This window comes from Wolffia australiana, chromosome 5 (genome assembly GCF_029677425.1).
Source record: "Wolffia australiana isolate 7733 chromosome 5, ASM2967742v1".
Classification (NCBI taxonomy): Eukaryota; Viridiplantae; Streptophyta; class Magnoliopsida; order Alismatales; family Araceae; genus Wolffia; species Wolffia australiana.
This window is the reverse complement of record NC_135839.1, coordinates 12,044,696-12,061,019: the sequence shown is the minus strand read 5'-3', so window position 1 is coordinate 12,061,019 and position 16,324 is coordinate 12,044,696.

Genomic DNA, 16,324 nt, shown 5'->3' with positions numbered 1-16,324 from the left:
ACTTACTGCCCTTGAGAGACATCTATGCCGGGTATATTAAAGCTGTCAGATTCCCTTCTGACGGTTGAGATCCTGCCACATGGCATCGTGAAATCAATTTCTTAACATTTTGCGTCAAAGTCCCTGATTTTATTTGCCTGTAAGCTGGTGCCCCCCAAAATTAATTATAAATATGGCCCTCCACTTTCTCTCTTTTCGTTATTTCCTAAAAAACCATAGAAAAATCCATATTAATTCAATCAGACCTTGCAACTATTTTTATTGGATATGTACACATGCAACACGTGACCGAGAGCTGTTTTAAGACCATATTTGTAACCCAAATTTACAAAGAGTCCCTCCAGCTTTCAAAATTACTTTAAAATATATTTTTTTCTTATAATTGTTTCCTTTCTATTTAAAAAATTATTTTTTCCCTGAATAAATTCCCAAAAAATCAATAAAATTCCAGAAATGTAGAAAATTCAACAATGCATCCCCACATTAATTAACATTAAAATTAATGTTTAAACCTACCATTTGTATTTAAATATATTAATTCCAAGATTAAATAAATTTGATAAAATTCATAAATTAACAGAAAATTAGGTAGAATCAGAATTCACTTGGAATTTGTTAACATGTAAATATATGATAATATCCCTATTTTCAACTATTTAAATGGATAAAATTGAGCTAATTAGTTGAATTTAGAACGAAATTAGGTGCTATCACGTCTGACAAAGTAAGGGCAAAATAACTCAACTTTTTAAGAGAACATGGGAAAGAGATGTGTCTTTAAAAGCATAAACAATATGGGGATAAAATGATGAAAGTAAGGTAGATGAATGGGTGAAGAGGTGGATGGTTTCAAACATACTTTCAGGTGGCTCAAGGAATGTAGCTCTATGCTTTGAGACCTGAACAAATGTATACCCCTACCCCGAAATAAGATTCAGCTATCGAGTAACCAAGACACACAAGTAAGCCCAGTTTTTAGGACGTGGTGGTGAAGTGGGGGTTCACACAAGTCATTCATCACTCCAATAATAACTGGACTTCTTAAGATGGGGTCCTTATATTAGTCAAGTTCATGAATTTTTTTACCTCCTGACTTAGATTGAATCATGAAGTTTGAAAAAATTACAGTGTATAGAATAACCTCTCCCTTCATTATTTCATGCATAGACCTGACTGCAAAAGAAATGATCAAATTTAGAAACTAAAATAATTACAAACAAAAGGTTAATTCTTCTTATTCATGCATCATGCCCTTGTTTTGATTTTTTTCTTAGCCTCCAAGTGGCAATAATCTTATAAAAAAAATACAACACATAAAATACAAACAACAACAAGAAAAGAAAAATAAAAACACAAAACAAATGGATTAATGGGTGTGGAGGCGATGCGCAAGTAGGTATGTTTGTAGGCATGTGCATCAGACAGGTGGACGACAAGATTGCATTATCGACTTTAGAGATTGCATACAAAATAAATTCTAAATAATATCACCTCTTCTCAAGTACTGTTTGTAGTTCAACTCTCAAAAGTGCCACAGGGGTAAGACAGTTGTACAGGTTCAATTTTTTTACAGAATGTTTTATATGACAATGCGGCAAGGATGACAATGGGGGAAAAAATGATGATGTAGCACAACATCCAAGCTCAATGTTGATCTTGAGTTTGGATAGGATGGTGGTGAAATAGCAATGAAATAAGTGCCAACATCAGACAACAAAGTGGTTCCAGAAATAGGCATTGATTTTGAGGCTGGACATCAAAGTTACAACATGACAATTATGGATGCAAAGGTGATGCAGAACTGAAGGTTAGGACAGAACCCTGTAACTATAACATTCAGGATCATATTATATGACATCTGGGTTTAGAAGGATTCCTGGTCCATAAGTATTTGCTAAATCATAAATGAGTGATGGGCTAGAAGAAATAATTTATGGGGAATTTGGGCCAAGAACCAATAGTACTCTTGAGAAGTGAAGAGGAAGGTATTTTAGCGTGTTAACTTATCCCATCAGCCTTAAAATTCATTCCTAAAGTGCTAAAAATTAAAAATCGTAGATCTGTCAACAATTGAAAAATTAAAAAATAATGACATCAGAAGGAATTACAAGAAATAACAGACATACATAAATAATCTCTTAATTACTCTCTCTCTATCTTCTCTCATTTTTTAACATGCACTTGAAGAAGGTGACTTTAAGACGGAGCTTGTTCTGGGATCCAAGCTAATAAAATTGGTTAAAAACTATTAAAGTTTAAAGTGATTTTGATTTTGGGAGTTCCTTTGATTCAAACGAATTTGTAGGTCTTGAAAGGATATTCATATCCAAAGTACAGCCAATGAATGCGAAAGTTCCATTTTTAATATTAAAGATCTAAATAATATACCAAATATATATGTTTTCACTCTTCCCCACATAAAACTTCCCATGTTCATTGTAGCGCAACAGTGTATCACACACACACGCCATCACACCTATTTTCAAGCACCGCACAATGTGCAACTATGACTTTTACAGGCACCGTTAATTGCTGAAATGACATCCACCATGTGGCCACTCGCTTTTCACATGTTCCTTCACTAAGTGTGTGTCTCATCATTATCCACCACCTGAAGCCATGGAATTCTAACTACTCTATGAATATGAGTGTGAGATAACATGAATTTATGGTATATTATATCACCTAATTATTACATATGAATATGGTAACTTGTATGTGGGGAATTTCTGTTATACCATTCATTTTGCTCCTATGTTACAGATATAATTATTTTTTTAAATTAATAAATAAATTTTCTAGTAATCCTACTCACTTCATAGAAGTATTGTTATTTTTAATATTATTACCGTTTTAATGACGTGTAGGATTTAAGTTCACAGCTAATTAATAAAGTTATGATGCTGATGAAAGATATGAGCAAACATTGGAGTTGGCTCCTAGGCGTAATGGGCCAGGAGACCTCTCAACCATTAGACAATCATTACCTGTTTTATTTCCTTCCAAGTATGAATGCAAACAGTCTAAGGAGGCCGAGTTTAAGGATAATTTTTTGTGACTGCAGAGGGCATTTTAGGGATGAAAATTCCACTTTATAATTTTCTCTTTTCTTCTCCCCCTTTTCAAGCTTTACTCCTCTTATTGCCTGGATGAATGAAACATCCAATCCTCAAGTATATTAGGTTTTGAAGCATTAATCAGTGAGTTTTCATTTTGGGTACTTTATTTCTACTTGAATGTTGAAAAATTTTAGGACCTATAAATGTCATATAATTTCATTCCTTCACTCTCTTGTATCTAAAAATATATATCTACACTTGGTCACCACGTCCTATTTAATTTGACTTCACCATAATATTGAAACAACTCACCAGACCTCTTCCATCTCCTTCCCTGATTACATCAATAGCATTAACACTTTCCTTATCTCTTGTCTTTAATCAACTTTATAATTCATAAAATGTTTCCCTTACAGTTTGATTTCTTGCTTGCCATATATGTACATATAGTAAGTAAGGTGAAACATAAAAATTTACTTTATAAGTTTATGTAAAAACAATGAAATTTTAAACAATAATTTCGTACTTGTGCATTAGACATCCTACCTTCCTTTCTAAATCAATTAACTTTCCCCTTTCTCTAATCCAAAACAATATAAGCAATCATTCATGATATATTTGATCACTCATCTATTCAATGACCTATTTTTAAGTATATGGTACTTGAGCTGAAACACTATAATCCTTTTATTAAGACAAAACTAGAACATGAACCAAAAAATGAATAAATATGGAATTATTACCTTGCGTAACCAACAGGTAGACCCAACTCATACCGTTGTGGACTGGTGAGGTATTTTATGTTTTGGTGCAATACCTCATAATACTTAATGTCCAAATGATGTGTCCAGCAACACAAACACCATCAGCATATTCAAATAATTATTATTAAAGCAAGATGATGTTCATATAATTGTTTTTTTATGAAATGATGATGTGGATGAGATTATCCTATTGGTAACACCAAAGTAAGGATCCAAATGTTGTCATTTTTAGAATAGTTTTTTGAAAAACATTATTATCCTTTGACCTTATTTAATTTATTTATGATATTAAAAAATAAGAGCTCTACACTCAAGGAGGAAGATCTTGAAATATGATACTTAGTTTCCACGAGAAAAAATAATTAGATTAGAGGATTTCTGATAACATGATCATTATTTCATTATTATTAATTTTTTTTATGTTTTATTAGCATTCAAGTTATAATTTTAGGATGTTATGTAGCTTAATTAAATTAAACATGCATTTATGATGATAGTCTGGTTTTCCTGGATTTTTAACAATTTATAATTTGATTTAATTTCCATATTTTTATGGAATTTTCCTACATAACATTAATAAAGAAAGTAAGTTGTATACATTATAAAATAATGTATTTAGATTTTGTAAGATTTTTACAGAAAATAAATATACTCTTTTAATGTGTACTCTTTAAAAGATTAGCTGTCACAAAATCATAATCGCGAATACAGTTCAGTGAATATCTCAAAGTGAGTCGGGGTACATGGTGGAGAGAGATAATATGCCAATCAATGCAGTGGCACCCAAAAAATTGGTGATACATAATAACACAGAAGCATAAGTTCACTTTAAGTGCAGACTTTATATATATAATTATTGTTTAGTTTATTGTTTTCTCTATGAATGACTAAGTGAGTTTTTGAGATCCATCAAGATTTTCTTGGCGTCTTAGGTGTGCGAGAAGAGGCAATAGAGAAAACAGAGCTTACACACACTCGCAATGTTGGTGGAATGTAAGGATCTACAATAAGTATCATCTCCATACATTGGTTCTTCTCGTTATCAATGTTAGGTTACAACCATTTCACCATCCCATTCCATTGTCTCATTATGCCTTGGAACATTTGATCAGGCCTCACACATCATCTCATTGTCTTATCATTTGTCATCCCCGTTACATGGATCTCTTTTTTCATCACATTCTTCCCATGTATTTTATTTTAATATTGTTATTGTCACTCTATTCTCACTCTATGGTTTTTCTAATTTTCACCATCTACTTTATTTTCTCATGATCTTAATTTTATCACACTCTCGTTTTACATTTTCTCATCTCTCGGCATCATATTTATTCATATCTCATCTCATCTAATATCACTTGTTTCTATTTAAAGAATATGAAACCCTTATTTACCATGCTGTGTGCAGACAATCCATGCTCATCACTATCTAAACTAAAGTGATTACATGTTTATAATTTTATTGGATAAACTCAAAAATATCAAAACTCAATTTAATCCCTCAAATTTGAGTACAGTTGAGTTATTATATCATGTGTAAAAGGAGATACCAGATGTCAATATCAATAATGACTTTACTCAAACCTTTTTTGGTATCAAGAAATCCATTTCCAATATCCAACATCGAATATTGAATATCAATAATGGATAAAGGAAAGGCTTCCTATAATATCTCTTCCCATAATTCTTTTCATAATATGATATTAGACATTGAAAATTCTACTCCATTAAATTCAGATTGCATGCGATAGTCTTATCTCTTAATATGTTTCCTATTTATATTCTGTTGGGTTCTAGTGGCCTAGATCTGGATGAAGACAAGGATTCCACGCGGCGAAAGACATGTAACGGAATCAAAAAGGTATCGATAAAATCATTAAATGAAGAACCTGTGCACGTATCACATCCGTGATTTCTTTGGTCATAGAGCGAGGAGTCGAGTTGCTCAAGCGTGTAGCCTCTACAGATATCCATGTGGTCCTCATCACATTGGATCTCCTTCTCATTGATGAGCCTCATTCAATCTCTGTCGTCTTTGTTACACCTCCTTGATTGCATCGAGAGTGGAGAGGGGTGTGGGGAGAAGGGAGAAGAAGTGGAAAGCACCTAAAATTTTTGGTATGGGTGAATTTTTTTCAGGGACTTCCCCTACTTATACTAAGTGTATATTTATAAGTGTGTATCTTCTGACGTCCCAAAGACCATTTGCGTGTGACCCTCTAGGCCCATGTATCAGTCTAGTTAACAACTTCAGTGGTTCAATAACCTTAATTGGCCTTCCAAATTAATTAACTATATCATCATATAGATTAATTGATGTCAAATCAATTCAACCCAATAGATAGGTTGAGTCTCCAACACGTGGGGTGCCAAGCTACACCTCTTGCTCTAGAAGATACAAAGGAATATGTATCGGCTCACTCATGGAACCTGTTCATCCTCTGTTACCGTATATTTATAATCCATCATCCATTTGACACTCCTTTGACAACTTAGGGTATGGTCAACCCTCAAACCCTAATCGTCATCCAATTTAGTACCTATGGGTTCAGAAATCATCGGATAACTCTTCTCTTGATATTTCACTACCTTGGCCAAGGACTTCATCGCATCATCTTCCTTGAGCTATCGTCTCTTTTACCGAGGGTGGACGATCCCGCCTTGACCACTCAATCATCTTCGTGAACTTCTTGATGCACCCGAACTAGGACTGTTTAGAACCCCTTGATAAGAGACTCGTTGGCCATAGTCAAAGTACAACCGTTCGACCACAAGACGTCTTTGGTGTCTCAGGTCTAAGGACCACTTACACAACCATGATGTGAATCAACCTAATTGAAATTTTGGTATAATACCATTCAGGAATTCGTACGGATCAATTCAGTGAACTCTTTCTTCTAAAGAGCACTAATGTAACACGATCAGGTTCTCAGATAGAACGACTCGTGTTACACCAAAGGATGGCTAATGCAGTCATATCGTAGATCAGGGACGAGTAATGACGATGTCATGTAATGATGATGCGACAATAAAATCTATGAGAAGTATGAATTTGGTGTCGTCACGTACCAACACCCACTAGGCTATGGCAAGCAGGACTTAGTAATGCCACTAGGCTCTCGATGATCCGGTTTTCAGGTCGAAGGCCAACGGTGCGAGCTCGGCTACTGCCGCTTTTGCACACACCCTCGACAGTCCCAACCAAGGTCGTCCCAGAAGAAATCCTAACCCTCAGAATGTGAGTCCTATCTATCACTATTCTAACCCCGGTGGTGGAGAAGACGTTCGGAGGTACTGAAAGAAATAATATAACGTCGATGGGAAAAGTCAGAGAGCGTACCAGGAATGATAGGCTTGGGGTATCGTCTTCGACCCGTAAAAGGCGAGCGACACGGTGCAGCAGTAGTATCACGATCAGCTGGGATAGGATGCAGGAGATGGCTGAAGCGCGGCCGTGGGCAGGTGCAAGGCATCCAAAGGGAAACTAAGGGGCACCCGTAGGAGGGGACAATGTCTCTGAGAGAACACCGGCCGGAAGGCCAGGGGGTTTTGTGGACCAGACGCCCAAGTGATGGCGTCCCCGATCAGCCTTGGCGGAGGCGGGCAGCTTGGGCCACCGCGATCGGCCAGACAGCCGCAGTCAGTTTTGATGGCCCTAGCGGCTGTGGTCGCCGCTGGCGGTTGCGGGCGGTCGTTGGCGACCGTAGGCGGCCGTAGGCGGTTGTAGGTGGTCGCAGGTGGTCGCTGGCGGCCGTGGGCAGCTGCTTGTGGCCGCTGGTGGCCATGGGCAGGCGCTAGCGGCCGAGGGCGGTCGTTGGCGATTGCTGGCGGTCGTGGGCGGCGGCTGGCGACTGTGGGCGGTTGCTGGCGGTCGCTGGCGGCCGTGGGCGGTCGCTGGCGGCCCAGGGCGATCGCTAGTGGTCGGTGGCGATTGCTGGCGCTTGGTGGCGGCCGTGGGCGGTCGATGGCGGTCAGCGACCTCGCTTGCAAACGCTGGCGGCCGTGGGCATTCGCTGACGGTCGTGGGCGGTCGCTAGCAGCCGTGGGCGGCTGCTGGTGGCCGTGGGCGGCTGCTGGGTCGCTAGCGGCCGTGGCGATCGCCGGCTGCCGCCGGCTGGCGGCCGTGGCGGTCGTTGGCGGCTGCCGGCGGTTGCTGGCCGCTGCGGTGGCTGCTGGCGGCCGTGGGCGCCGCGGGTGGCTCTGGCGTGGGCGACGCTGGCGCCCTAGGCGGCTGCTGGTGACACGGCGGGATCGCTGGCGGCCCTTAGCGGCTGTTGGTGGCCCGGCGAGGTCGCTGGCGGCACTGAGGGGCCTGAGGAGCTGGCGAGGAAGCTCCGGTGAGGGTGGCATTTCCTGGCGACGGTGGCGGTTTCTGGCGAATTTTAGGGTTCCCTCTCTCTCTCCTAACCTCGGAGTGGCATTCTCATAAATAACTCGAAAACTAAAAACAACACTAAAAAAAATCAGAAAAAGGTAAAAATCACATTTTTGAGTCTTTTTTCTTCCTCTTCCTAATACAAGGGGTTCCCTTCTCTTTATAGGGAGGGTCCAGGCCAGTTAAGGAAGGTAAAAAGGCAAAACATAAAACAAGAATTAAACCAACAAAACAAACAACAAAAAAAACAAGGCGCGATGGTCCCCCATCAAGCACCCACTATCTATCCATAGTGTCTCCACACTTATGGCTATGGGATGAGCCAATACTCATCATATGAGTGAGCTTAGGTCGTATTATTTTATCCAGATAATTTGATGTCCATCTCGCATATCCTTTGAATAAGAATACTTAGAACACATGCTTAAAGACTAGTGATCTCTGTATTACGATCTCTTCATAATTCATTAATTCCAATCATGTATTCATAGACTTCATTATAAGCATCGCACATGCACTATAACGAATACGTTCTATTAATGAACATGTAACGAGATGTGGAATGTATGATTGGCTTGCTGGCTACATATATTTCCATCAGATTCGACATTCACAAAATAAGGGTAGTGTTCTGGTAATGTGTCAACTAGCTCTAGGTCAAATCAAAGGTTGAGTGAGAAGCTTTAGAAAGAGCTGAAGGTGAAGGTATTGAATACGTGTTATAATTTCCCTTAAGATGCTAGAATATAGCTGTGTTGGATTACTGAGCTTAATGCAGCCGTTACAACGACTACATTAGCGTGTAATATTGATTGTCAAGATCATGACCATTAGCTAGATTAATTTTGTATGAGTGTGGCGTTCATATTCATAGGCTGTTGGCGTGTTGGGTTGGGATGCCGAGTTGAGTGACTCTCTTACACCCCTAATGTAACATGACTGACGCCAAGATTGAGAGGCTCGTGTTACACACAAGGAGGAATATGGCAATCATGTCATCTAGTGGAGACGACTAATGTGGACGTAATGCAAGTGATGATGCAATGATGAGATCAGAGAGAAGTATAAGTCCGGTGTCGACGAACACCGACGACCACTAGGCTACGGTAAGTGTGACCTGGAAATGCCACTAGGTTCCCAATGACCCGGGCGACGAGTTGAGGGTGGACAATGCGAGTAAGATTATTGCCGCTCGTGCGAGCCCCGTTTGAAGTGCCAACTAAGATCTTATCAATAAAAACCTATTTCCACTGATGTTTTCCTGTCTATCACTAACCTAACCATGATTGTGGAGAAAACGCTCAAAGGCATTGAAAGAAATAAAGGGGAGAAGGCCCAATTAAAGTAATTAGGACCCCTAATAGGAGAGAGAGACCTACTACCATGCCCACACTCGGGCTCACACACGCACAAATGTGTTGGCCCGTTCAACGGACCCAAACACGTGCGAACGAACAAAAAAAAACACATACGCGACTGACATACAAGGCCTGCTAAAAAAAGTAAACATAAGGAAAGATAACGTCAAACCTTTGTGGCTCGTTGATGAGGCTGGGTACTCCAAAGGCTGGGTCTCCCACGTGAGCCCTCGCTCGATGAACTGGGTCAACGGGGTCTTTGAAGGTGGATGGTCCCCCATCAACCCCCGTCAACTGCAATGACAGAGGCAAGAGGGAGACATTAAGCCTGGTTAGAATTTGGGTAAATTTTGCTTTGGGAAGTGGTTTTATTATTGCATTGGCCAATTGAGCTTCACTCAGCATGAATTTGATCTAAAAATTTTTGCAAGCCAATTGCTCCCGAATAAAATGATAGTTGATCTTGATGTGTTTGGTACGAGCATGGAAGACATGATTTGCATCAAGATAAGTGGGTTCAAGGTTATCTCACCAGCGGAAAACGAGGAAGAATTTGCCGTACCTTTAGCAAGGATTTCCTCCAAAGAACTTCAGAAACATAGTATTATGGCTTTGTATTCGACTTTTGTACTAGAGCAAGCTATCGATGGCTGCTTTTTGGAGATCCATAAGACAAGATTGGTGCCAAGGTAGATGAGGAAGGCACTGGTGGAGCATCGATCAATATGCTCACCAGCCCAATCTGCATCACTAAAGGCATTGAAGGTTAAGTCAGAAGCGTTGTGAAGAGGCAATATCATGGTGTTTAAGAGCTTGCGTATCAGCTGAGGTGAGAGAGTACATTTTCTGACATGCTCGGTTGGCAGTGAAGGCAATACAAGGGCATGTGAAAATGAGGTACGGAAGAGCTCCAACCAATTGCCTATAGAGCGTGATATTAACTAGGGTAGAAGAAGAGTAGAGAGAGAGGATGTTTGGGCACAAGGCATAAGCAAAAGTTTACACGAGGTCATTAGAGAAAATTCCAAAAGGCAATATATTTGGATTGGGAGAGTGTGTATCCCTTAGCATGGTGTATGAGTTGAATGCAGAGAAAATAATGAGCCAGACCTAAGTTCTTGAGAGCTAAGTCAGAGTGGAGATGTTGAATGGCAAAAGAGCTGGGGGAATGAGTAATATATCATCAACATAGATGAGGATGAAAATGGGAATGTGATGAAGTTGAAAGTATAATGAAGTATCAGTTTTAGAACCATAGAAACCAAGAAGGAGAAGATAGGATGTGAGCTTCTAAAACTATGCGTGAGGATATTTTTTAGGCTGCAAAGAGATTTTCGAAGTTGAGAAACATGAGTAGGATGAGTGGGGTTTTGAAAACCAGGCATTTGATCCATGTAGATAGTTTCCTACAAGTTGCCATGGAGAAAGGCATTGGAGACATCCAATTGATGGACATGTCAATGGTGATTGGCAGCTAATGAGAGGAGAAGACAAATGGTGTCTGTGAAGTCACAACCTTCTTGCTGATTGTAGCCTTTGGTAATTAAGAGGGTTTTGTACGTATTGATAGATCCAGTAGGGTTATACTTTATTCAATATGCCCATTTGCAGCCAATGACATGGAAATTAGGATTCTGGGAAATGAGGATCCGTGTCTGATTAAGCATTAAGGCACGATGCTCCTCAGTCATGGAAGTCATCCATTGGGAGTTTTTGACACAGCGTTGAATAAGGATGGGTGTGGTAGAGCGTGTGAAGAGGTTTGATTTTGAGGAGAATTCCAAGGGTATGTGTAAGGTCGAGGGTGGGAAGAAAATCAGAATGAGTGGTGAGAAGTCCTCATATTGAAGCATGATGGAAGAGGGAGGATAGGCAGGTAAGGCAGAGGGAGAAGGGAAAAGATGGTGAAGTCACGAGTGATGTAGTAGAGAGTGGAAAGGAGGGAGGACTCATGGAAGATGGACAAATAGTAGGCAGAGGGAATGGAGTAAAGACATGATAGAGAGTGTGAGAAACAGACAGGTCGAGATGCCCAAGACTGGTGGAGGAAGGTGCATGGAGAAAAGGGAAAATAGTTTCATAAAATCTAACATGACGAGAAATAAAAAATGTATCTTTGTGTAACAAGAGACATCAATAAACCATGTGAAAAGAAATGTAGCCCAGAAGGACGCACCGCTCAGAGGGCGGATCAAGTTTATGGTGAGAATATGGATGTAAGTCAGGGTAGCAAAGATAGCCAAAAGTTCTGAAGGAGTAGTCAGAATTGACCATGAATAAAATTTCATAAGGTGATTTGTTTTGAAGAACAAAGGTGGGCATTTGGTTAATAAGAAACACAGCAGTAGCAACAACTTCATCCCAAAACTTTTTGAGCATGTTTGTGAAGCAGAGAGAGGGCAGTTTCAATGAGATGTTTGTGCTTTCGTTCTACATAACCATTTTTTCAGGAGTATGAGGGCATGATACTCAGTGAATGATAAGCCTAAAATTTGCGGTGTTTTAATCCCTAATTTGTCGTTGTTTGATTAGGCTTATGCAATGAAATTTATAATTCCTTTCTCAATTTAGATTTTAGTAAAATGATGAGTAAGGAGTCGAACCCTAGAGAGGCAGTCTGCAAGAATTTCTGAGTCAATTAGTGAATTTAAGTGGAATTTCAATGTAAGAGACTTGAAGAGAGAGAAATTTAAGAGAGTTTATGAAATTTTTAGGATTAAGGTATTGAATGAGAGAATTTTTGAATGAAATTTTGTGTGGAAGTTCAGATTGATGAGAATTAAAGAATTGAAACTTGAATTTTGAATTTTAGAGAGAGAAAGTGAAAGTTTAATCTAGAGAGAGAAAGTGCATGAAATTTGGGGATTTTTTGTCTAAACAGTCAGATCTGTCAAAAATGACAGATCTAACTGATAGAAAATGTTGAATTATGATTAGATCTAACTCCTAAGATAGAATTTTTGGTTTCTAACCAAAGATCCTCTGCTTCTCTCTAAAAATTCATGAATCTAGGGCATATACCTTTCGCCTATGCCTTGGCGTGTTAGAACTTCAAGAAATCACGAATCTGAAGAGGTATGAAGACTTACAAGACTTTGGAGAGGCCCCAATCCGGATCTGAAATGTTGAAATAAGCTGTGTCCTCCAGGCCAATTGTATTGGAGCTCCAAATCAAAGTTCAAATTTCGCCACCTTCCTGAGCCCAATTTATAGTGTTCTTGGCTCAGAAAGGTGGTTACGAATATTACAAACAAACCCTGAAAATTTCAGGTCATTTGGAAATCAGGATGAAAAGTTATGATTTTTGAAGTTTTTAGGCTTGATTTTCTCTCTCCTCTGGTCGAACGGTTAGAGAATCCACGTGGCGCTCTGATTGGCTGCACGTTTTTCTTTTCTCAAGCGCTAAAGCGCCAAAATTCGCCACGCACTTACCCCTGTGTAACAGGATGCATACAGCGCATGGTGAGTTTAATTTGCACGTAATATATGAGTACAAAGCGCCAATGCCTCCAATTGCGCCACGTGCATTCTCTGCGTGGCGCGCGCACGCTACGCACAGAGGAGAAAATGATTTTTAATTCAAAAAAACTATTTACTCCGCTTTGTAACAGTAATCGGGCGACGTGGCGCGCTGTTGCGCCACGTCGCCCAAAAAAATTCAAAGAAAAATAGAAATTCGCCTGGAAATTTATAAAAAAACCCTTTGCGGCTTTTTAAACCTGAAAAATGCCCTTAAAAGTCCGAAAATTGGATAAATACGCCTGTGATCAATTAAAAAAATCCGAGAGTGATTTTTTCAATGAATTAAATATATTTTTGGCTCTAAATCACTCCAAAAAAATCTGAAAAAATCAGGAAAAATCAGAAAAGTTATTAGAAAACATTTCCAATTGAAATAAATTCATTAGAAAATATATTTCTACTTTAAAAATCATTTTTCCTAAAAATAAAATCCAGAAAATTGTGCATAATTAATTAAAAGTTCATGAAATTATATAAAATCAAATTTTTTAGAAATTGCTTATCTTTTTAATATGATAACATGCAATATGGATCTTTTAGATAAAAATTTCTTATAAAATCCCTGATTTTGCATGATAAAATTGCATGTTATCATACCCCCCTACTTAAACATTGCTAGTCCCTTAGCAATGACATTTAACTCTCTTTGACATTCCTTGTTTATCCATGAAAATAGGAATAAATGTGCATGAAGTGTTTCGAGTATCAATCACATATTGAGAAGAAAGTAACCATGAAAATTAGGCATTAACCTTCGTAGGAATGCAAGGATCAAATCTTTATCATCAAAAGATAACTAATCAAATCAGGGAAATATCCGAGACTCCTTATGTCTAGATTCACTAAGATGATTCAAGGCCATCATTAGAAGAAAGGAAGATTTTGAAAATTAATTCCCCCTCCCTAGATTTTGGACTTTTATTTCCCTTAGGCTATAAAAGATTTTGGGCAAGGTGCTTGTCTCATTTCTACAAAATTGCAGTTTTTTGGAAAAAATTCTTTCAAAATTCTCACTTAGCTAGTTGCGGGGGCACTTATTTGCGGCTGAGCCACTTATTTTAATGTACATGTGCCATTGCAACTAACCCACTCTTTTTTTGTTGCAATTGTAGCTTTGACAGCGTAGTTCCCTTGAAGATTTTCACCTTTTGGGGTTTATTACGTCCTTTTGTCTAGGGGGGAAGGAATGACTTGGTCAAGCTAGAGTGTTTTTGAAATAGAATTTTTATGAACCTTGAAGTCTTAGTGGTTTACCAAACCTTCAGGAATCTCAAGGATTTCTCACCCATTTCAAAAAGTTATCTCAACAACTTAGAAATGACTCCCACATTGCCTAAAATCATAATTTATTCCTCCTTAGCATGCTCATGATCCGCTTGAAAAGCCTAACTTCTCTACACATATTCTTATGTCAAGAATAAAAAAGTTCTATCAAAGTTGGGTTATGGTTGATTACAATCAAGAAGCATCTACCTCACCACGAGGTAAAAAAAATATGAATTATTCCTCTCTACTAGTCATTCATGGTCATAAATGCAGAGAAAAAAATTGAGTGGTAGGAGTTGCAAACAGTAAGTGGAAGATATTTCTCAATTGCTTATCACTTAAAAGCAAGGAAAACAAATAAAGCAAGCAACATGCCAACACAAGGAGTAATCCTTCAAAAAATTTTGCTTCATTCTTGCAATTGAGATAAAAATAATTGAGAAAAGCGAATATATTCCCAAAGTAATTAGAAATAGTGATCTTACCCATTTAATAAGGTTTTCTAACCCCTCTCCCCTACTTGGATGATGCAATGTCCTCATGCATGAATAAGAATTTAAATTTCATAAGGTAGGGGTTAGAAATTTCAAACCGATTTAAGGACATTTCTGACAAATCCAAGGCGTACTAGATGTTTTTTCTGCTGAGATTGATCTTCCTGTCCAAATCAGATGACTGGGGAGATTTTAAGTATAAAATGATCAAGCTGAAAAATTAATCCAAAACATGCAATGGAATTATTTTTCTATATATATATATATATATTTTTTATTTATTTATTTTGCTTTTTAAAGTGTGATGGAATTCTCCAAAAGACTAAGAGATGGTGGTTCAGGCACTTCAAGCTCCACATATGGTTTTAATCTCTGTCCATTCACCTTAGATGTTTCACCTGTTTTTGGATCCAAAATCATAACAGCACCATTATCAAACAGAGTGTCGATAACATAAGGTCCATCCCACCTTGATTTAAGTTTCCTGGAAAGAGTTTTAACCTAGAATTATAAAGCCATACCTTCTGTCCAACAAAGAGTTGCTTATTGCTAATCATCTTATCATGAAAATTTTTCATCTTCTCTTTGTAGATCTTCGAATTCATATACGCTTCATTCCAGAACTCTTGGAGTTCATGAATCTGCAAAAGACGATTCTTCCCTGCAATATCTTGAGCAAGATTAAGCTTCTTAATAGCCCAAAAGGCTCTATGCTCTATCTCCACAGGAAGATGACACATTTTCCCATAAACTAACCTATAAGGTGACATCCCTAGAGGTGTCTTATAAGCAGTCCTATAGGCCCATAAAGCATCATCTAATTTGATAGACCAGTCTTTACCACTAGGGTTAACAATTTTTAAGGATATTTTTGATCTCCTATTTGTATTTTCAACTTGACCATTTGCTTGAGGGTGATATGGGGTAGTCACTCTATGATGAACCCCATATTTTTTAAAGAGATTTCTTAAATGGACATTGTTGAAATGACTACCACCATCACTAATAATTGCTTTAGGAAATCCAAATCTGCAAAATATATGACGTTGAATAAAAGTTAATACCACCTTATGATCATTTGACCTTGTAGGAATGGCTTCCACCCATCTTGAGAAGTAGTCAACTCCCACTAAGATGTACTCATACCCATTGGAGTTTGGGAATGGCCCCATAAAGTCGATTCCCAAAGATCAAACAGTTCAACCTCAATGATGGGCTGAAGTGGCATTCTGTCTTTACTCTTGATATTCACTGCAGCTTGGCACTTCAAACAACTTGAACAAAATTTAAATGCATCTTTGAAAAGATTAGGCCAGAAAAATCCGCTATTTAAAACCTTAAGTGCGGTTATCTTATGAGCATAATGTCCCCCACATAAGGATGAATGACATGCTTCTAAAATATGAATTTGTTCTTCTTCTGGCACACACCTTCTAAACACATCATCCACACCAAGTTTGAATAATTCAGGCTCATCATAGTAGTA